Genomic DNA, 23,795 nt, shown 5'->3' with positions numbered 1-23,795 from the left:
TAGCTTCAAATCCCTATTTAAGTATGCACTTTGGGGAAAGACTTGTCTCTTCTTGATTCACTAGTAGAAATCACAATGTTGGATGCATACACACACTTCACACATAACCAAGCCAAAGTACAATCTTTTTCAGACACTGCACACACATGCACTGGGTGAGCTTTGGAAGAATGGTGACTTCAAGTTGCATTTGCTCACATTCTTGCCACATAGTTGGCACTCTAATCATAACAATTTTGATAGAGGAGAAGTGAAGAATCTAATAATACAGGCTTAGCCATCATGGTTGTTAAGAAAGTCGGTAATTATATTTCTGTGCAACCCTTTCTGCTTTACTCTCTAACCACCCATTCCCAGCTCACCCCATTAATTCCTTAATAAATGTCTTGCTGGTTTGACAATAAATTAGTCTAATAATACCATCTAGTTTAAGGGGTGCTGAACTGACACAAACTTTTTAATTCTAACTATATGTGCAGAGTTAGAGATTCCAAAATATGTCTGAGATTTCATTTACTTCCCGTAGAAGTGCTTTTACAGTAAAAATATATACAAATAATTAATATATGTAAAAGCAATTAAAGTTCCAATACAGGTAAAGACTGGGATGAAGATCTCCACTTAAAAGGCTTGTTGAAAAAGGAATATTTTCACTTGGCACTAAAAGGACAACAAGGGCAGCACCTGCCTGGTATGTAATGGGAAGAGTAGATGCTACCACACCAAAAGCCCAATTCATATATTGTTGAAGAACAGACCTCCTGATGAGATGCTATCTGCAGGTGGTCCTCACAGAGCACAGTTATCAATTGGGTTTATAAAGGGTGATATGATATTTTAGATGGACTGGTGTGTTTGCTTCTAGTCTAGGAAACTGAGACTGGGATGAACAGACATCAGGTTAAATTGACTTGCTCTTTGGAGCTTGTGTGGTTAAAGTTCCCATGAACACGTGAGCAGAGAACTGAGCATTCAAATGAAAAGGCTGGGGAGGACAAACCCTCCTTAAATGATAGGGAAAGCAAACAAGCTTCCAACCCACTGAATGCAGAAATGGGCTCACCAGCGCTTTTTTTTCTGGGATGACGCAGGGGTATGCATACCCCTAAACATTTTGTGAATCTAAGATTGGCCTCATTGAGGGGCAGTATTTCAATATGAGTAGGAAAATGAGAGTACCGTTAACATTTTTATTTATTTTTTAAGAAAAAAAGCACTGGGGCTAAATAGAAGTAAACTTATTGTTTGTAAACTGGAACTAAAGAAATTATTATTAATAGGAGATGGAGAAGGAGAGTACTTCCAGAGTCCAGACTGTCACTATTTTGTGGGATGGATTCAAGCACATTGTTGTATAACCTCCCTGCAAACAAATCATAATGAATGTTCAATAAGGACTAGGCCTAGTGTAGCTTCCACTTAAGCTTTGAGCAAGCAAATCAGGATGAATGCTGAATAAACAGGTTATCGGGAGGAGCAGACAGAGACAGACAGATATATGTAGAGTTACAGTATAGGGAAAGACTGGGAACTTAGGAGTGGCAAAACCCACATTTTAGAATAAAACCCAAAAAAATTGTCTGCATCTTGAAATGTGAGAGTCAAGTATTTTTAATAACTACAGTGCATTTTTTTTAAAAAAAGAAAGGCTTGTTCCTACTTGCAAATTACCTACACTGTTCATTCATCAAATAAACAGTAATGCATTTCAAATCCAAATTACTTCTTTCTGCAGAATATAATGAAGATGTTAATGGAAAGTGTCTTGTTAAGTTCTAATCCCTTTTAATTTTACCATACTCAACAAACTTCTAAGAAACCCACTATCTTGGTGGTGCGGTAGAATTTATTGTAGATACCGAGCCAAAAAGCAGCTTAATGGGAATGGGTTAGAGCTCTGTAAAAGAGAGGTGAAAAAGATTTCCAATATTCTTTACGGAAGTATACTTTATTACCCACAAGAATAATAACGGAAAAACCCTGTTTAGGATGGTACAGCATAATGCAACATCATCTCTTTGAGAATATTTGAGTTTAAGGAGCGGGTTTTTGGGGACTGGGCTCTAGCTGACCATGCCTCAGTCCTCTGCCCTAACCCCTGAGTTAATTGTCATTGTGCCCCTACTCTCTTATTTGGAGCTTCTTTCAACATGACACAATAGCATCATCCTTTCCGTTGGTGCCCTGAATTCTCCAAGGAGTTCTGGGTTACAAAGTCACCTTCACCCTCTGACATCTCAGATGCTGGTACTTCCTACAAAAATTCCTAGTTGTTGCAACCACACTGGGAAATAAAAAGCCATGACACAAGATTATGGGAACTGGGCCACATTTCTTTATTTTAACACAACAGATCTGCAATGGGGAAGCATGGTGTGGCATACTAGATGCACATAACAAACTTGCCCAGGGCAACCCAGCCAAGGGTGAGGTATGCTTGTCACTGACTCCTCCTCTTAAGCCCCATCCTTTTCAGGTGAGGAGGGAGGCCTCCATTCTTCACCCCCTCCCAGGGCCTCATAGCTCCAGGTGGAGGCTACAGGTTGACCTCAAATGTGCTCACCAGAACATAGAATGCTACCTTATACTGAATCATACCATTGGTCCAACTAGTTTAGTATTATCTATACTGACTGGTAGCTGCTCTCTCTCTCTCTCTCTCTCTCTAGTCCTTTCCAGCCCTAGCTGGATATGCTGGGGATTGAATCTGGGACCTTCAATATGCAAGGCAGATGGTATGCCACTAAGCTATGGCTCTTCCCTACTCTGCCAACGAGTCCATGGTCTTGAAAACAAGGCTTGGAACTGCATCATCCACCCTTAAAGGTGAATAAGGGGATTCATCAAACCTTAACTGTCTGATAACTTCCCACAACAACCTGACAATGTTCCCAATGAATATATTTAGCAGTTGCCTTCCCACTAACTACACTTGTCACCAAATCAGGACAGAGTAGGCCAAAAAACCACCAGCAAGACTAACTTGGTGACAGGCAAAAAAAATCCTACTGGGCTGCCAATTGGCACCAGCAATGCCTGTGCTGCATAAAGGGCAGGAAGGTGGGGACCTGAAAACTAGAAACCAAAGCCTGATTGGGAAGGGCTTAAACAGCTATTCCCCTGTTTTGGCATGGTGATGCAGATGCAGACTGAAGCCAGATGCCAGGACTCCTTTTCCCAAAGCAGCCACAAAGGCTATTTGCCACCATAGCTGTTTTGGGTGCAGCAGCAGCAGTGGGATTCATTCAACCATATGGATGAATTTAAAATGAACATCTCAGAGACCCACGCTTGACACCTGGTTTGGCAGTAAAATTGTCTGTGCGTGATGGCATAAATTTAGAGACCTGAATTTAAACTTCTCCTAAGCATGCTGCAAGGAAACAAAGGCATTGCCTACTGGAAAGGGACAGATGTAAAAACAACACCAGAGTTCTCATAAAAGCAGCTTAATTAATGCACTGTTTTTGATCCACTTAAGGGCACCAAGTCTAAATTAAACATACCAGCTGTGCTTTGTTTTGTATGGATATGTGTGTGTGTTGCACTTTGACCTTCATCTGCCTATCTGCAGCAGCCTTGTGAACAAGTAGTGCGCTTAAGTATGCAAAAGCCTGCTCTGTGTGCTCTCTGGGGAGAAAGGCTCTTGTATATTTCAATACCATGCTGACTCAGAAAAGCAAAGAACATAGACTTGAAGATAAATGTGATATGCATAGATTTAAAGCGGGGGTTGCGACGACAGCTTATTACTTTTGAGTAAATCAGCTAAGAAGACAGGCTTGGGGACAGGTAGGCCCTTTTGGTTTTGTTTTAAAAGGATTTCATTCTACACTTAGGATCAAATCATTTGCATATTTTATTTTGATGGAGAGCAGAAATCGCTGAGATCATTTATTGCATTTATTTCCCACAATAATTGCTAATGGATAGCATAGGTTATCATGACAGCTACAAATCAAATGCATAAAATGCAGCAGTAGTGACACAGTATGGCAGGGAGGATGGGTTAGAAAGTACCCATGCCAGCCTATGGAATGCCAGCCTATGGAAACCAAGAATGAGTCTTCTGACACTGGTGAGGTTTGCCTGGACCTAATTCCTGGATCTCCCTTCTTATTCTTGGATCCAGCACAGATTCAACTGCTGGAATAGCCAGGGCAGTCTGGTAATTGCCTGGGAGATGAGCCATTAGGAAAGACAAAGGGGAGGTAATGGTCCATTAAGAAATCAAATATGAAGGACCCCTCCCTCAACCCAGATTTAGTTTGGAAGACAGAGGGCAATTCTGAAGTAGAGTTTTAGTGCCTAGTTTAGGACTGCAATGGTAGTGATATTACTAGGGTGAAAATGATGCAGCCTTTAAAGGTCAGCAAGCTGCAGAAAATCAGAGCCATGGTTGGTGTCTGTTTGGATCCAAGGCTGCAGCTATGGAAGGAACCAGACCTTCTTGGAGTGTCAATGCTGTGAGACCCTCCATTGTAGGATCAGGTTGTATATATGTGTAAATAAACCATATATCATAAAGACACCACAGTCTCTACTGTGCCTCATTTCCAAAAGGTAACATGGATCCTGGGTATGTGCCTGGAACTGCTGGAATGTCACTTGGAGATTTGGGTAGCATGTAACTTTACTTTATTCTACTGTGTTCTCTTTGCTATTGTGTCCTTTTATGGTGCATACATCCTGGAATAAGATTTGTGAAACAGAATATTGGTGGAAAGCTTATATTTATTTAAATCTGCAAAAGATAAGCCAATTGAGCAAGTGTGGGCAGTTAAGTTAATTGACAGGTTTAAGGAAAACATCACTCAAGACCAGGGGTCAGCAAACTTTTTCAGCAGGGGCCCGGTCCTATGCCCCACAAATAACCCAGTGATGCATTTTAAATAAAAGGACACATTCTACTCATGTAAAAACATGCTGGTTCCCGGACCATCCGTGGGCCGGATTTAGAAGGCCATTGGGCCGCATCCAGCCCCCCGGCCTTAGTTTGGGGATCCCTGCTCAAGACCACTGGGCATGCAAGCAGGGAAAGAACTGGGGTGCTTGCTAAGTGAAACTAGGGCATTTGACCCTGACATGTGCACCTGGCTGTGCTGTCCAGCATTCCCCAAGGTGCACATGACAGACCCACACTGTAAAATGAAGGGAGTGGGGTGAGGTGGGAGAAACCCATATGAAACCCTTTGAGATTGTGGTGGTGAGAATCCAAAAACAGCATGAGAGGATTCTTTACTATCTGCCCAAAATGAACCTTGAAAAGCTATAAACAGGTTTGTTTCCTATGGGGGAGGGGTTTCCAAAACTAAGAGTATTCCTTCACGCTGCACCCAAGACATATATCACAAGAATGATTTGATATCCAAACCACAATTAATGTTGAGATTTACTCTTCAGTAAACAGACTAAGGTTGAATCCTGAACTTAGTTACTTGGAGTTTATCTGACTAGACACATTAAGAGCTTGTCCTAGTATTTCCACTCCCCTTCCCCAGTGTATTGGGCATTTATTTACTCATGAAGGGATGAGGTGGGTCTGCTATTAGAGCTAATAAACACTTGCATTTAGGATTGCCGCCCTGGGGAGGAAGGGAGAGATATAAATTAAAGTTGTTATAGGGATTTTGTGCTGCCTAAACCATACCTGAATTTAATTTTGAGCGAACATGCATACACTAAGGCTGCAATCCTAAACTTACTAGGGAGTAAGCCCCATTATTTCAATGGGGAACTTACTCTGAGTAGACATGTTTAGGATTGCACAGTAAGGCTGCACATGGTGTATAATTAGACAATAGATATTTACTGTGCTGAACAGTGGGACTATAAATGCAAAGGCTTACCTGAGAGTAAGCACCACATAACTTAATGGGACTTATTGGTGAGAAGTAAGTTGCAGTTGATTCAATGGAGTACCTTAACTTGGATGCATGTTCTTCACAGCTTTGAAATCTGTTGTCAACAACTGCATGCTTATATTTGCATAATGTTAATCTGGCCCAGAAAAGGAGCAAATACGCAAACAGAGTCAATTTCTGCAGCCAGTTGTGTTTTGATTGAAATTCTCAGACATCCCTATTTCCAGGCCATTTTCAATGTTGTCCAATATTGCTCTGGCATACCAAATTCTAGCATATTAAAATTTTAAAATCCCCCAAGCTTTATGTATTTATGATTGGGCTTTTCTCAGAAAGTCTTTAATAGATAACACGTGTAATAATCCAGCCTGCATAAACCTATGTCTACAACAATAATAGTTAATTTATGCATGATTTTTTATCATAGATTTGATTTTACCATTCAAAATTAATAATGATAATACTAGAAAGATCACAAGCTCATCTCCATATAGTTTTATATAAAAGTAGGTACCAAGCATATATAAAAGCATACATAAAAGCATAACAAAATTTGGGGTGTTTCTACCACTGTCACATATCACTGCATTTTACATCTTTTTCTGCAGTTTTGCTTTATGGCAATATGCAGGTTTTCCCCCAGTTTTGCAGCCTTTGAATTCTCTAGCATTGCTTTCATATAAGAATTGCTTGCTGCATTGCCATCTAGTGGACAGGAGTCTGAGATAAACAAACAAAAACTTTCAGACAGCCAATGATTAAGGCTGTCATCTTGTACCTACTTACCTTGAACCCAATGGGCTAACTTTGGAGTAGACATGTATGGTTATGCTTTAAGTCAAGGGCTCAAGTTAGAAGACCAAATGGATGCCACTTCCAAAACAGCAGAAAAAGGAAAGAGATGAGAACATAAAATGGTTAAATATGGAAAAGAGATTATTATTATTTTCTTTTTTTTTCTTTTTTGCTGCTGTTAACAGTGTTTCCCATACCCTATTAAGTCTTGGTTGCAACATTGTCTGTGGCTGGTGTGTTGCTCAAGATTACAGCTAGAAAATAAAAGGCAACTGAATACAGAAAATATTGTATATTACTACTGCCAGCCATGAACATGCATAATCTCAAATATTTGATATTGGCTGCACTTCTTATACTCTGACACACATATTTTTAAAAAGCTTCTCAAGGAGCTGCCTGCTCCATGTGACGGGTAGGCAGCAACACAAAGCAAATAGAGCAGCAAACAAGTGGATCCAAGGACTAGAAAATAAGACACAAGCAGGAAGCGGAAAACAGCAGCTCTTTAGGGCCCCAGGGATTCCTCTTGCCCAGTGATATCACTTATCAATCACAGCTCTGGCGTCATTTATTGCCCTCCAATACTGACCAGTGGGAGCAGCAAGAGCTGGTTCATTTTGCAGAACTTTATCCTTGCAATGCATCCCCCCCTTTTTTTTTACTGTTATACTAAACTACTCTAAAGTTGCACTTACTTAGGCATAAGCCCCACTGAACTGCCCATGCGCATTCAAAGACTAGTATTTCTTTACATGTGGCATAAATGTCTGCACAGTCTGAACAATGGCGTCACACCATCACAACTAGGAGAGCTTTTACAGCCCTTTACTTAATCTTTTCTAAGAGCAATGATATTCATTAGTTGAACTGTCCCATAGGTTAGCTAACCTTTAGTTAGTTAGTTATAGCTAACAACTATAGTCTTATCTTGGGGAAGTTTATCCCTGACTGCTATCTAATTTTCAATTCTTTTCAGAGCTTACAGCTCCTGTTGAGTTTTGATTATAAGGAAACCCCAGCCCCTTAACATTTTCCTTCTGAGGAAACAGATAGAGATTTTCCAGTGAAACGAGTCACTTAGCCGGCACCAAGGTTTACTTTATTTAGAGGTTATTTTGAGATATTCATGTCTTTTCTATATCCTAGTTTCTTTGGGGAAATTTAAACCTATTATGTTTCTTTGAGTAATCATTAGTTGAGTTTTAGTATTATTCACCTTATCAATATCTCGTTTCAGGGATTTATCACGGCATAGTTTTGTTTTTGCGCAGTGTATGGGTTAAACCACAGAGCCTAGGGCTTGCCGATCAGAAGGTCGGCGGTTCGAATCCCTGCGACGGGGTGAGCTCCCGTTGCTCGGTCCCAGCTCCTGCCCACCTAGCAGTTCGAAAGCGTATAGAGCAATATAGAGAGCTGAAGGGCACTGTTGCTCTGTTCTACGGTATAAGGACTAATGCAATAGTCAAATGCCAACAGTGCCCTTCAGCTCTCTATATTGGACAAACAGGCCAAACCCTACGCCAAAGGATAAATGGACATAAATCTGACATCAGGAACCACAAGACAGAGAAACCAGTAGGAGAACACTTCAATCTCCCAGGACATTCTATACAAGATCTCAAAGCAGCTGTTTTATTACAGAAAAATTTCAGAAACAGACTGGAAAGAGAAGTTGCTGAATTGGAACTCATTACCAAGCTTAAAACCATGGAGCCACCTGGGATGAACAAAGACATAGGATTCTTATCTCATTATGCATGATCAAGTTTTCTTTAGCGCCTCAGCCCTTGCTCCCCCCCCCCCGCAGGACCTATTGGAGTCATCAGCAGTCGTTTACCACTCCTATCAGCCCATCTCCCATTCCCTCCCACCCCCACCCCCCTCTGAATATACATAAGGGTCTAGCTCTTCTGTTTCAGTGTATCTGAAGAAGTGTGCATGCACACAAAAGCTCATACCAAAATAAAAACTTAGTTGGTCTTTAAGGTGCTACTAAAGGAATTTTTTTATTTTGCTTCAACTCAGACCAACACGGCTACCTACCTGTAACCTACTCCCAAGTAACTAAATAGGATTACACCTTTTAAGTGTCCATGCCCCCTTTGTTTAATAATAACTGGGTATCACAAAGAAGGGCTATTTTGAAAGTGTTGTTCGACTGTCACAGTTCCAAATGCTCTGCAAGATTATCTTATTATACCATATCAGTTATTTATAAATCCACCATTGCAGGAAAATAGAAAAATATAGAGGTCAGCAACCATAATGACGACGACAAAAACAAAACAAAAATTTCCTTCATAAGGTTTACTGGAGATATGAAAAATAAATACAAAGAATGAGTGCATGAGCTTACTAGAGAAATATAGAAAGATATACATGATATACTGCTGAGATCAACAAAATCCCAAATCTGATAAATTTTGCATTAGAGGAAAGATTAGGACAGCAAAGGGCAAAATGTGAGGAAAATATCATTTCCTACACTTAAACTAGCAGAACAGTTTCCTAAAGCCATTCTTCATGATTCATGTTAAGTGTCGCTAGATAGTCCTTTACTTTATGGATTATTCCTCAGCAATTACTATTTTTTTAAAAAAAGCAATGTTGGGATTTTCAGCGGGTGCCAACTTTCTGTATTAAATCAGGAATCGAGATGCTCAAAGTTTGTGCTTGAATACTTTCCACAGAAATAAAACCTTCAAAGGGGGGGGGGGGTACATTTTTCAGGGCCAGCTAACATGTCAAAGCAAAATCCAAATAAGCATGTTCTGCAGGATATAATCAATGATGCAAAACTATAATATAATCAATGATGCAAAACTAGATTTGAGTGCAAGAACATTCACATGCACATCTGGTTCATATGTGCTAAAATCCACATGTAACACTATTACAGAAAAAGTAATACAGTGGAACCTCGGTTTATGAACACCTCGGTTTATGAATTTTGGGTTTATGAACGCTGCGGACCCATCTGGAACGGATTAATTCATTTTCCATTACTTTCAATGGGAAAGTTCGCTTCAGTTTATGAACGCTTCAGTTTATGAACAGACTTCCGGAACCAATTGTGTTCATAAACCGAGGTACCACTATACACAGTCTTCCCCAAGCTGGCACATTCCAGATGTTTTGGACTATTAACTGGCTATCAGTTGCAGTTGTAGCTCAGAACATCTGGAAAATGCTAGGTTGGGGAAGACTGTATTGGCACATTAGATCATGTAGTTACTCAATGAGGATTTGGGTGAACAGATAGCACTTTTCTTTTCTTTTTACACACTCTGTTAAATCACTGCCAGGAAGCATCATAGTTTGGCTAGTCCATATGTTACATACTCCAACTGGCTGCAGTCATGTGGTGTCCCTATCATATATTTGAAATGGACATTGGATCAGTAAAACTCCAAATTATGTCAACACCCATTTAGCATTCTTCAGTTTGTAGTGTGGTTGAGCCAATTGTTCTAAAACAAACACAGTGGTACCTCTACTTACGAATAACTCTACCTACGAATGTTTCTACTTACGAATGGAGCTCTGTCCGCCATCTTGGATGCGGTTTAGATAGGATTTTTTCTACTTACGAATTTTTAGATAGGGTTGCTTCGACTTACAATTTTTTTTCTCTCAGTGCATTCCTATAGGATTCGACTTACAATTTTTTTCTACTTACGAATGTGCATTCGTAACGCATTAAATTCGTAACTAGAGGTACCACTGCATTTTCAATTTGGGAGGGGAGCATATGAGATGTGGGAATGGAAATTTTCAGAATTGTCCCTCCTTTCTCACTCTCTTTTCCATCTCTTTGCAGTCATGGCAATGACAACTACCATCTCTTAACTACAACATTCCATTTCTCCCTCAACATTTGTACCAGGATAAGCATATTAAATATTGCCTTTATCCTGATTTAGCTTCATGATGGACCAACACTTATTGACAAGATCCCCTGAAGAAACATCAAATTAATATCATTTTTTGCTATACAAAAAATGTATAGCAGTTGAGTTGAGTTGGGCATTGAGTTGAGGAGAAGGGACACGTTCCTTCAATTCCCATCCACATTCTTGATGTGCCTTTCAATCGGACCTGCACTGGTGGTTTGTGCCTTTCCATCTTCCCATCCCAAGCTGGGTTTTTTTAAAAAAAAATTATTATTTTCTTGATATTTAGTTAATCATCACTGATGCAGCTAGGAATATGAATACTGTATATATATCTCGTGATACATTCTTGTGTTCAAGGTTGCATTTTCATTAGTCCTGAAAAGTGCCTATTCTAGATTTTTATGAGAATGCATTCATAGTCATTTGCCTCAGGTTCTGATAAGCATAAGTCCTGTCCCTGAATCAGTGGAGTGACCCTTAACATTGCTGGTTTACCTAATGAGCAGCAATATAGGAAACAAATAAATAAATAAATCAGGAGCATAATTACTTACGAATGAATAATTAATGACTTGCACATGAGCTAACACACTCATTTGAGTGACACAGAAATTCATAAACATTTATGAGCAATTAATAAGCAGAATTAAAAGTATTGGTAAAAAGGGTTGGATAGCAACACAGAAGCCGCCTTCAGGAGTTCTGATTAGGTGCTAAGTTAAACAAAAGTACAAGGTGGGAGGGGTGTGTGAATGAGAGCACTAGCCCTACCCTTCCCAATTCCCATTACCCTTCATGAATTGGAGGATGAACTTCTCAAGCAGGGAGCCTCCTTTCCTTGTAGAGACTCCCCATGAATTGCAGAACCCTGATGCTGAGGCTCTTCTGTTTGCTATCCCATAATATGCCACCTCAAAGTATCTGGACCTAGGTCACTAACCTGACTTTATATTTAACTAGGAAGAGAAACATCTGGGAACACACTTGCAATGTAGAGTATTTGTAGATCTACACTCACCCAGAGCATTGTGGCTTTCCTCCCACATAAGTCCCATTCAGAAATTTACCTCCATGCTTTAGTCTTGTGTGTAGAGGCTGAGTGGGGCTGCATTGACCAACCCTGCTCTCAACATTGTTCTCCTGCCCCCAATACATAGACAGCTAAAGAGTCATATATGGATGCTCACGTGTAGCTATCCCACATGTTCAGAAGGGACCTGATCATGTCATGCATCTGCACATGCACAGCTGAATCTGAGGACATTGAGGGTTAGGATCAAGGTTGGGTGCAGTCCAGTTCCATCTTGGACTTGCCATAACATTACATGTATTTAACACATGAAAAATGTGAATGTATTCAGTCTTAATTAAGCCTGTCAGTTGTACTCTGAAGGGCTCTGAAGAACAAAGGGGAGAAATAGTTCTTTCTTCATCAGTGGCCTGTTTTAAGCAGTACAGCAGTTGGTACAATTCCTCCAAGATTAAATCCAGTCTACTGACTTGGGTTTCTAATGGATGCAAGGGGGAAACTGACAGGAGGGTGGGAAACTAATACTTTATTTATTCAGGCTTTCCCTGATATGTGATTCAGCTATGTGCATTCTGTGTCTTAGGAACAAGTTTATTATTTTTATGTTAACTGCTAAGATATTTTACGGTTCATTTTATGGAACATGGTCCTTAATAATTAACCTATACAACCTTCTTGCATTCTACAAGAAGTACTGACTGTAAAGGGGCAAAGGGATAAAGAATGAAAATAATGAAAGCGTTTCAGGCCACAATCTAAAACAGACCTACTAGGAAGCAGGCACTATAGGACACAATGGGACTTTCTTTGGAATAAGCATGCATAAGATTGTGCTATTAAAGAACTGGCTTGTTTTGTTATGCTGATCAGGGCAGAGCAGAGCAAAACTCTTGCGGCAGCATGGCTGGCTGGCTTCTAAATGTTGGTTTCACTGCATATTATTATATTTTTTCCTTTGGGGCATCTGAGGAGGAGAAAACATGCTGATTGTAATAAACATATATGGAATCATTAGATACTTAATGACAATGTGGTACAAAATACTGACAGGCAAATAGCATTAATACAGAGCCTTACACAGTATATTAGCTTTTAAATAAGATTTGTTGTAAATCACATCAAATGCTGCTAGGTTTCATAATGAAAGGCAAACCTGCACAATGTTTAAATGCATCCTTTTAAGTACACATGATCCTAATAGTTTTTTAATCATTTTAATAACAAAAAACACCTAACACTCATTAGCTGGTAGAGTTACTTTAGTCAAGTTTTAATGATTTGCAATTCCTATGGGCTGGCAGACCCCAGCATACCAACCAAGTGTGTAGTTTTGTGCAAAGAGATTACCTACATCTGAGCCCAGCAATGGTAATAAAAACACCATTTCTTTTTGCTGTGCTGACATAAATATGGCATGGAATCTGCATTCATCATTGCCTTTCTCTGTGCTGTCTTGCTTCAATTTTCCTAATAAAGTTGGCACAAAGGATGAAGGCAGTAGCTGCCTCCTGGCATTGCTGCCCGCCAACCAGTATTTAGTGGGATAGATGGAGCTTCCATGTATCCATCACAGCAAGCAGAGCAATAAAAAGGGGATGGAAGAAGTGAAGATGCATGTAGGAACCGCAAAATCCAAATCCCTGCAGGGCTTACACTGGCAAGTGTATATGAGGAGGTATTTTATGGATTTTATTTTTCCTATTTGTGGGAATGCGGGGAGCCAGTGGATGCAAAGACTAATCTGTTGCATTCTGGCATCATGCTGACATGCTTCCTTTTGCTGGTACTGCTGCCAGGATAGTGAAGGTTTCTATGCCCACTGTGGGGTAAGTTGCAAGGCCGGATATCCCCCTCCACCCACAGACATCTCTCTGTGGGCAAAAGGTAACATCTGCTTTGTGCAATGCACCCTGTAGGACAGGCATCTCCAAACTTCGGCCCTCCAGATGTTTTGGACTACAATTCCCATCTTCCCCGACCACTGGTCCTGTTAGCTAGGGATTATGGGAGTTGTAGGCCAAAACATCTGGAGGGCCGCAGTTTGGGGATGCCTGCCGTAGGACATTATCCCAGGGGCCACGGGATGGCACACTAATACGACCTATCATCCACATTTTCTTCTTCTTACTAATTCCCTTTTAAAGTCACACAGGCTACTGGCCATTACCACATGTTGTGACAGTGAATCCCATAAATTAAGCAGAAGTCCAGGGTAAAACATCATTTACTTGAAATGCAAAGTCAAACTGTTCGCCTCCTTCTCTCCCCACACATAGGCACACAACTCACACCTCCTTCAAATTGGAGCTTATTTGCTTTCAGAAGCTGTGAGGTTGCTCTGTTGCAGTTGTCCTCGCATGAGTGTCTACACCTTTCCCTCAACAAAATATTAATAAGACAAAGCTCTTCAGTTGTAAAATTCATCTATGACAATTGTCGTGTTGTTGTTGTTGTTGTTGTTGTTGTTGTTGTTGTTGTTGTTGTTTTAATTCATGTGGTATTGCTATGCATTATGGCATCCCAGCCAACTTTCCCACTTTGAACAGTGCATCCTGGATTTGCAGAAACTGCCCCAGCTACTGTTTGAAATCCTGGATGTCCCACTGCTACAATGGCCTCTGTTGTCACCACCATTATACTTCAGGAAGTTGGGCCACACTTCTGGAAGCACAATACCAGCTTCTGGAAGTGCATTAGCAGTCTCGGTGGGGGAGGAGACAGAGAGAGAGCCAATGAACATAATGTATTGGCGTAAGAGAGTTCATATGAAGAAAGCTTGCCATTTCCATGTCCCCTGAAGTCAACTGTTCCATGCCCCCCCCCAACACACACACTTGCAAATAATTTGGGCTGGAAAGTTAGCAAAGACTCAAAATTGCACAGAACATCTGTCTGGTTAAGGTGATTCCCCTCCCTCTCACTTTCTGCCATACTCCATCCCACATGTTTCAGCTGAGCCCTCTGATTCTCAAGTTAGATTTTTCAGTGGGTTAGGTTGGGGTTTTTTGCTCACTTACCAGGGAGTAAGGTCTATTGAACTTGTTGTTGTTGTTTAGTCGTTTAGTCGTGTCCGACTCTTCGTGACCCCATGGACCAGAGCACGCCAGGCACTCCTCTCTTCCACTGCCTCCCACAGTTTGGTCAAACTCATGTTGATAGCTTTGAGAACACTGTCCAACCACCTCATCCTCTGTTGTCTCCTTCTCCTTGTGCCCTCCATCTTTCTCAACATCTGGGTCTTTTCCAGGAGAACAAAGCAGGAAGCAAGCAAGAATTGTTCGCTCCGGCGAACAGGGGTGAAAGAGGATGTGTTCCCGCCTGCAGGGGGCTTTAAACTGCCAAGCCCCGCCCCCGGCCGACCTTATTGGTTGGCCCAGGGATGACGCAGGCGGGAACCATCCATCGCGCAGGAGCTGACTCGCAGCCCCTACGCGATGGTTCAGTCGGGCCGCCCACAACCCCACCTCCGTAGGATGCGGAAGTGGCTATTTTGCACTCTCCTCTTTCACCCTCATTAAAAGGTTCATTAATTCCTCCTCACTTTCTGCCATCAAGGTTGTGTCATCAGCATATCCTATTGAACTTAGTGGGCCTTATTTCTGAGTTTACAATACATAGGAGTGCATTGTAAATAATAAACAAAATGGTTATAAATCTTAATAATAATACATGAACAGAATCTATTACACATTAGGCTCAGCAGTGGCACGTGTGTGGGGTGGAGGGGCAGAGCATCAGTGGTTCCAGAGGTGATGACACTTGCTGGAATGGGATAGGGCAGGGCAGGGCAAGGCGGTTAGGTTGTGGGAGCTCAAGGCTGCTGCCACTGCCAAACTTGACCCACTACCACCTTGGGCCACCCCACTCCTGCTCTAGCAAGCACCATGTCCTCACAAGTGAGCGAATACTAATCTGCCCCCCCCACCACATTATGGCTGATGAGGCTTGTTTATATTCCAAATATAATATATAAATTTGGGTAAGAGCAGCCATTTGGTTGTGTTCTTTCACCATGACTTAATGTTTTATTTTTTCTTACAAATAAGACATCAATATATTTTATCATACTTGACAATTTAATATCATTTCAAGTCAATCATACATAAGCTTGTGTTATTCACTTTCATATCAATAAAACATAACTACAGGAATTATCATCATGGGGTATTGTACACACAGTTTCAGTCTGATGCATAGTATTCTTTTTTGCATAATAATTCCTTAAATCATATATAATGCATTTCCCAAAGCATCATCATTTTTCATTTTTTATTCTTTTCAGCATAACTATAACTAAATCACAACTCACTTCAATGTTTCTTAGGAGTTAGTCATGTACAGTAATAACAAGCAAAGTATACTCATTTTTGTTCATTTAAAATATATTGCAATAGTGATTGACTGAAAATGAATACTGTTCCATGCATGTATAAAATCTGGTACACTGGGAGAACATACAGAAGCATGTTACCTTTCCCTTTCTTCCTAAAATACTCCCACAGCTACTGATTTGCAGCAATAATGTATCATTTGAGAATCCTGGTGTATACGGAGAACATAAATATAATGAAAGTAAAGAATCAGAAAAGGCAGAATAGAGTAACATATACCATATTTCTGGAGTTTCATGCTGAATGCACTTCAGACTACAGAGGTTCTGGAATAGAAAGTTTCCCAGCTCTCTTTTCATGCTTGCCAACTTGAGGGAGCAACAGAGAACATGCAGAGGAACTACTATGGTTGGGCTTCAGGCCTCAAGCCAAGGATGGAGTACCAATGACTACTTGTCATGGAAGATGGGATTTGTATACCATCTGTAGAGCCACTGGTTCCCCAGCCTTGTAATGGACCCTACTGCAAGCACACACAGTAGCAACAAGGCAGGAAACATGAGAAATCTTGGCTTTCAACATCCCTGGATGGTGCTCTGCATCTTTGTAGTGAGTCTGTGGCCAGTTTCCACTCCCTTGCTTCCCCAATATCACCTCCAGCTCAGTAACTCCTGTCTTGCATAGCAACCAGGAATGGATTGTCCCAAAAGAAGGAATGGCTTTTCTCCCAACCAAGTTCTTACCTCCAGCAACAATAAAAGCAGGTGAGCATCTTGTCAGAGAAGAGGCTGCAGCCTCTTTGATCTCATTGTTAGACTAGTAGAAGGGTTAAATCTTAAATAAATGTTATATCAAAAATATGTACATGACAAGCAAGGAAGTTTCATTTGAAAAAAAATGTCTATTGACTGGATATTCTTCACGGAAAGCTTTTATATGGAAATATTTCCCCTAGCCAACATATAGATTGATGGTTTGAGTCAACCTAATGGTGACTTTGGAGACATAGTGACAGATAAACCAGACTATTTCAGAACCTTCAACCCTGCTGTGCAATTTGTCTGGCATGTGGCAAACTAACTTTAATTTATGTACATTTATTTGCCTCTTTGAGGCCCACCATACAATCAGTTTATGTCATGCTTTGGTATAGATGATAATAAAGTCTTACACATGCCAGGAGTCATCAGTGCAACATTATTTACTGAATTAGTTCAAAAGTACTTAAAGTCAAAAGAGTCTCAATTCCATTGCACCTGTAACTGTATTAATTAGGAGTTGTTTTAGCCTGAAATGCTTATATTGTTTTGTGGATTATCTACCTGATGTGTTCATAAACACACCACCCACCAGAGCAGATTTGTGGGTGCAGAAGAGAGGAGGAGTAACATCATGAAGATGAAATAAGGTGACATCTGAATGAAGCCCTGGTGAAATAAAACAATAAAGACCAATAACAAATAATTAGCTATTGAATCAACTATTGTATGATTCATTAGTAATGCTTTTAAATAATTAGCCAGATAATTTCAAGGCATTCAAGAGCATATAGTTGGATACAGAGATTAGTTCTATGTACCCAAGGTATGAATCTAAACCCAAGGAGGGTTTAGATTTATAATGCTGGAATAAACAACCCTCCTCTCTCACCACTGTACACAATTAGATGAATCTATCAATTTCTGTTTTCTCAATTTCTCCAATCTAAAATTAAGCTTGTAACATTTGCAAATCAGTTTGAGGATTACTTTTTGTATTGCACTTCTGGAAATTGATAAGCATTTCATAATGCCTCTTTCCCTGCAGAAATTACTATCTTTTATGAAACTGTCACCTGTCTGCAATATGGTATAGGGACCTGATGTTCAAAGGGGATTTTTTTTAAAAAACAACAACAACAACTGACCACACATGCACAAGCCATTGTAGGGTTTTCCTAAAACAGCTCTGTAGTCCTTGGTCCTGTGATAGAAATGGCATGGTGTTTTCTTATTCTGCTTTATGGAACTCTGAAGAGCAGGAAGTTTTTATAAATCTAGCTCTGACTCACATTAGTGCCATCTTGCAGTGTAGAAATGATAAAAAGAGATTCAATTTAATTTTTTTTTTTATCTGAACATTTCCCATTCTTCCCCTTTGCTGTTATTTTTGTATACTGTAATAGGCATTTCACAGGAGAAATAACTCATTCATGCCAAAGCAGAAACATAAATGGCTTTGTTTTGTGCTTCACCATAAAATAAAAAGGAAATGCAAAGCATGGTATTTTGCTTTCACATTTAAAGTTAACAATGCAACTGGGCTTTCTTTGTATGTGTGTTTTTAAAGAGAGGCAAAAGCAAAGCATCTCACATTGAAACAAAACACAGCATCGCTGAAAGGCCATAGTAATAGAAAACATATTTTGTAGTTCAATCCATGCTACCTACAATTAAACAGTTGGTGGTAGAGAAGACTCATACTACAAACCTTGGTAACTCATAATACGTTCCATAAGAATGAGGCAAGCAATACAAGCCCTCAGTTCTCTGGATTTTAATTAACTATTTGTTCCACATTACCATTCTCACAGCATAAAAGCAATCTTGATAGGATGTTTTATCAAGCTTCTTTTTGTGTTGTATTTTACCAACACACAGGTCAGTGAAAAACCACTCAGAAACCATCTTGACACAATCATATTCCTGACCAAAATATTACTTTTTGCAGTGCTTTATGTATGTGCATCAGTTACACATAGAATGGCAGATGCAAAACAACTAAAATAATTGTAAGTCACAGCAAACTTTGCATGTTCTAATCATGTGTGTAGCCAGGATTTTTGTTGGGGGGTGGGTAGGCCTTTTGCTGGGGGACAGGCCTTTTGTTAGGGGGGAAATAATCTCAGTTTGCTATGTATTTTTATTGATTTTTTATTTATTGGGGAGCAGCTGCCCCTCCCTGCCCCCCCCCCCGCTACACCCATGGTTTTAATGCAGGAACTGGAAAATTTCCTAGTTAAAACAGAATTCATGGGGCATTTAATACTCTCTACAAATTGCTCACATCTGCTCTGACTTGGCCTCCACATTAAGAGGAGGATTCATGATTGTGACTCAGGTATCTGTGTGGCTAATTTTGATGGATGAATTTCATCTTGTTCAGTCAGAGGATGGAGAAAAGCTGCTTGGAGAAGTGAGCCCAATCACTTGCTTGTTAAATGCTTGAACATCCCAGCTGATAAAAGCTGCCAGAGGATGACTGTCAGAGGTGAGTGATGGTGATTATATATACACCTCTTTGAAGGAGGGCTGTGTTCCTATATTATTAAAGAAAGCAGATGCAAGACCATTGATAAAGAAGGCTTTACTTGATCCCACCATTCTCAATAGTTATCTGGCCAGTCCCTATTATTGCTTTGTTGAGCAACAACTTAGAGAGAATGAGGGTAGATCAACCTCAGCCTGAAGCTAGATAAGGGGAGCATAGTCCTATAGGTTCTGTTGGACCTTCTCAGCTTACATAATCATGGCATATGCTGATGGCACCCAGCTTCCTCTTCCCTGTTCAAATACTGTGGTGCCAAGGACGCTGTGAAACTTCTAAGCTATTGCCTTGAAGCAGTGGTGGTGTTGACATGGGAGGACAAGTTGAAACAATGCAGGCCAGTATTAGATATACAACCTGTTCCGAAGAGAGGTTCTACTCCCATCCAAGGAGTCTTGGATGAAGGAATTGAGGAAATGATCATTAAAATTGCAGGTAACCCCAAACGGAGAGGGGTAGCTAATGCCACAGAAGACAGAATCAGGATATTCAATATGATCTTAACTTATTGGCTAAGTGGGCCCAAACCAACAACAACTTTGAACCTTGGCAGGTAACGTGTGAGCGGATAGTGCAAGGTGTAAACGCTGGAGTTATGTTCTGGCAGCAGTCTATACCTACCAGTGTTTTGCACCAGCTGACCCATCCAAACCAGGTACAAGGGCAACCTCACATATAGTCTACTCTAAAGCAGTGTTTCTCAACCAGTGTGCCTCCAGATGTTTTGGGACTACAACTCCCATCATTCCTGACCACTGGTCTTGCTAGCTAGGGATGATGGGAGTTGTAGTCCCAAAACATCTGGAGGCACACTGGTTGAGAAACACTGCTCTACAGCAATACAATGTTGAGGTTCCCGATGCATGAAAACAGTAATTGAATAAAAATAAAAGGTAGAGAGAATCCATGAAACAAAATAGAAATGGAACTGAGGGAGGCAAGGGAGCGGGTGATATGTTAAACTTTACCTTTGCATTTTAAAAGTTATTTTTCTAGGTTATCCTGTTTAATAATAAAGACAATACCTGGGAAGCTTTTCTTACCTTCTGCAGTACAAATAAAGACCACCCATTCTTGTTCCTTTCTGTTGCTCAATGAATTCTTTACCTGTCAGATTTCATATTGGTGTGAGGGTAATATTCTTTCTGATGCTTAAAACTGGAGATAGTGCATGTTCTACCAAGTTAAACATATCGTGAATGCAGTCAAGAAAGATTCCACATGTAGTTTCGAATCGGGAAGTAATATGGACAGTGCAATTCCGTTTCCTTTCCTTCTTTTAAAATGAAACAAACAATTGTAAGATGCCAAGCCTCTTCCTCCTTCCAGAAGCACAGGCTGGCAGTCAGCATGTTATGTTATAAAAGACATTGTAAACATGAAATATCTTTGTAATTAAACCCTCTCCCTGACCAGGGGATGTTAGGGGATTTCTTTGGGCATCCAGAGTAAGGGTAACAAGTATGTTAGGGGGTAGGGCTGCATCTTGAGACCCTGCATCAAACATATCCGGACCACTCCACCCTTCACCTTGCCCTCTTTGAAACCTCTTTTCATTCTGGGGTTCATTCTGACCAATATTATTCTGTTGCTACCTCCTTAGGAATGGAAACCTCTAACTTATTCACCCAGAAAGTTCTGCTTTTCCTCATTCTTCTCTCTGTGGGACCAGTATGAGCCCGGTGGTATTCCAGCCCATTCATTTCAATGCAAAAGGAATACCTTGAGGGGTGGGGTAGCATAACCAGTTATGTGTCATTTCATAATGAGAGCTTTTCATTCTTGATATGGGATGAATCAGCAAACATTAGCAATTTCTGATTCTGTTTTTGTTTTCATTGGAATTCTCTCACATCCCTACTTGAGATGAATTCAATAGCATCTTACTGAATAACACTTATTCAGATTACGCTGGATCATCACGTCAGTTCCCCCTCCCCAAATGCATGGCAGACAAGGAACAAACAAAAGCCTCTTCTTCGCAACTTCATATTCATACTACCCAATTGGGTGTTGCGTGTTTAGACCTTTAAACCTCCCCCTTAAATAAATTCACACAAAACTCAAATTTTTGGTTTGGTTTTCGGCAGAATTTAGGCCACAACTTTATTGATTACAGCAAGTGAGTGGTTGCATAGGCTCTGGTTCAACTAGCTCCCTGCACCGTTGCAGGTAGTGCTGACCCAGGGCACCAGCATAGGTCAGCCTAGGGTGAACACCTGGATGGTGAGAGTGTTCCCCCATCCCTATCACCTGAACCAGAGCCTATCCACAACCTTACAAGTTGTGATGATTTGCTACGCGGCAGGTGAAACCCAAATGGCACCAGCCAATCAGCCAAGTGGGGAGAATTCCTGCCGTGCCCCTGTCCCAACAACAGGCGACAGGCGATGGCATAGCAAGGTCAAGCGCGCGAGCCCTAAATATAGGGAGAGGTGGGCGGGTGTTCCAATGCACTGACCAAGAGAGAAAGCTTGGGATCACGTGCATTGGCATATATAGATCCCTTGATCCATTTGGCCAGCGTCCCATTGGTCAGATTAAACCCAGCATCAAGGGACCTACCAGTCGGGTGTTGTGGCTATCCAATCGTACCCGCCCTGTTTGAGGAAGGCGGGTAGGTGTCATTGCACTAAGCATCACTTGATTGTGTGAGTCTGCATGCAGTTTTCAAAAGCAGGTTTACAAGCCACAGGATTACAATATCACATTAAAAAATAATAAGCCTGATATGTTTGAGAGTCCAAATGTTGAGCTCCATACTGAACATCACATTCAGTGGATCTCTGAAGATGCACCGCTTTGCTTCCAATGTGTTTAGTTATTGCACAACAGACTATACTAAAATGCAAAGAAGTAAAAATGATTTCACACACCCCACCACCCGTTATTGTCACAGTGACATTCTCTCTGGATGACTAAAAGTAAATAATTGAAAATTACATTGCAAGACAAGGAAACATGGTGTGCAATTTCCCTCCTACTGAAAATAATAGAAAAACTCCCATTGGTGCTAATAGAGCTGGGGTGCACTTGTGGTTTTCAAAGATGCATGTTATATTTAGACACATTTTAAATATACAAATCTTCTTTACTAGACATAAAAATAATTGGGGAAGCAGGAGTGATGGTGGGATGGAATTAATTTAAACAATATCAGCTAGGGTAATAACATGGTATGTTGGCACACACTGTTAAATAAAGAAAGGGATCATGGAAAGGGACATTAAAGGCACCAAAGCTATGCAGGAGCAGGTGGTGAACGAGATAATTGAGAAATAAGGTTCAAACAAGTCCAACTGAGTAAATCAGAGTACATTAGGACATTCTAATTATATATATATATATATATATATATATATATATATATATATATATATATGAAAATATTTGCAGTGCTGATGGAAAACCTTGTGTACCTTTGCCTAGCACCGCAGCATGTGGAGGAGACCTTTGGCTCACATCATTATGACTTTCCCTTCACCATCAGCTGAATTGATTAGGACAAACCACAGTGTCTGATACATGATAACACTTGAAGGCATGCAGGTTCTCTTCAGAATGTTAAAAAGTGAAAGGATTTAAAAAACAATAGAGTGGGTAACCTTCTATTCAAAAACATGAGTAGTTTTTTCTTATATAGCACCATGTGGAGAGGTCACCAAGAGCCACCTTTTCCCTGCCTTTTCTACATGACAGCGGCAATTTGACACTCTCTGCTGTCTCCCTAACAATATTAGTGCAATTCCTTCTATCCCTTCAGCAGCATGGCAATGTATAAAGGATGTCGGGCAGCTACAATTGTAACGATCAATCTATTTCCATTTTACCTCAATTCCACATGTGTTCATTCTGCCCCAATCTGTGTTAATCGGTGATTGATATATATATGAAACACACATTTTTAACATACTGTGTGTGAGTATGGAGTTGAGCATTGCATAACAAACTTTGAGTAAGTGCGCTATCAGAAGGATTTTGCAAACTATGTGCACATTCATCTGAGGGATATGGATTAGGTCAAGTTCACACTGGGCATTCACAGAAATCAAATTCCTTATATATACCTAATGACATCAGATTATTATTTTTAAAAAAGAAAGAAAGAAAAGAAAAACGTTTTTGGAGAAATAATGGCTCAGATCCCAAGTGTGCCATGGAAACATTTGTGGCACTTTTTATGGAAAGACAGCAGAGAAATGCCATCCCACCCTGATTTCTAGCAACAAATAGATGAAATACATTACTTTCAGGAAAAAAAATCAGGAGTCCTAATGGGAATGGGTAGCCATAGTTTCAGTAGTTTCTTCCAGACTTTTAGAAGACATCTGAAGGCAGCCCTTTTTAGGGAAGCTTTTAATGTTTAATAGATTATTGTATTTTAATATTCTGTTGGAAGCCACCCAGAGTGGCTGGGGAAACACAGCCAGATGGACGGTGTATAAATAAATTATTATTATTATTATTATTATTATTATTATTATTATTATTATTATTATTATTAATGATGTAACACTTTATACTGTGCATTGGATCCTGGTCTATGAAAATTAACCTCCCCCCAAAAAAA

General features: G+C 40.3%; 1 long non-coding RNA gene across 1 annotated transcript in view; it reads right to left on the bottom strand.

Annotated features, from left to right (window-relative positions):
* The window catches only part of LOC148687355 (uncharacterized), a 209,294-nt gene that overhangs the window by 148,605 nt on the left and 36,894 nt on the right, over positions 1–23,795 (bottom strand). Inside the window, exon 4 of the long non-coding RNA XR_015947755.1 lies at positions 6,651–6,737. This is a non-coding gene — a long non-coding RNA (uncharacterized LOC148687355). The remainder of the gene's footprint in view (positions 1–6,650; positions 6,738–23,795) is intronic.

Source organism: Zootoca vivipara, chromosome Z1, assembly GCF_965207765.1.
Source record: "Zootoca vivipara chromosome Z1, rZooViv2.hap1.1, whole genome shotgun sequence".
NCBI classification, from domain to species: Eukaryota; Metazoa; Chordata; class Lepidosauria; order Squamata; family Lacertidae; genus Zootoca; species Zootoca vivipara.
This window is presented reverse-complemented; position numbering and strand designations above follow the sequence as displayed.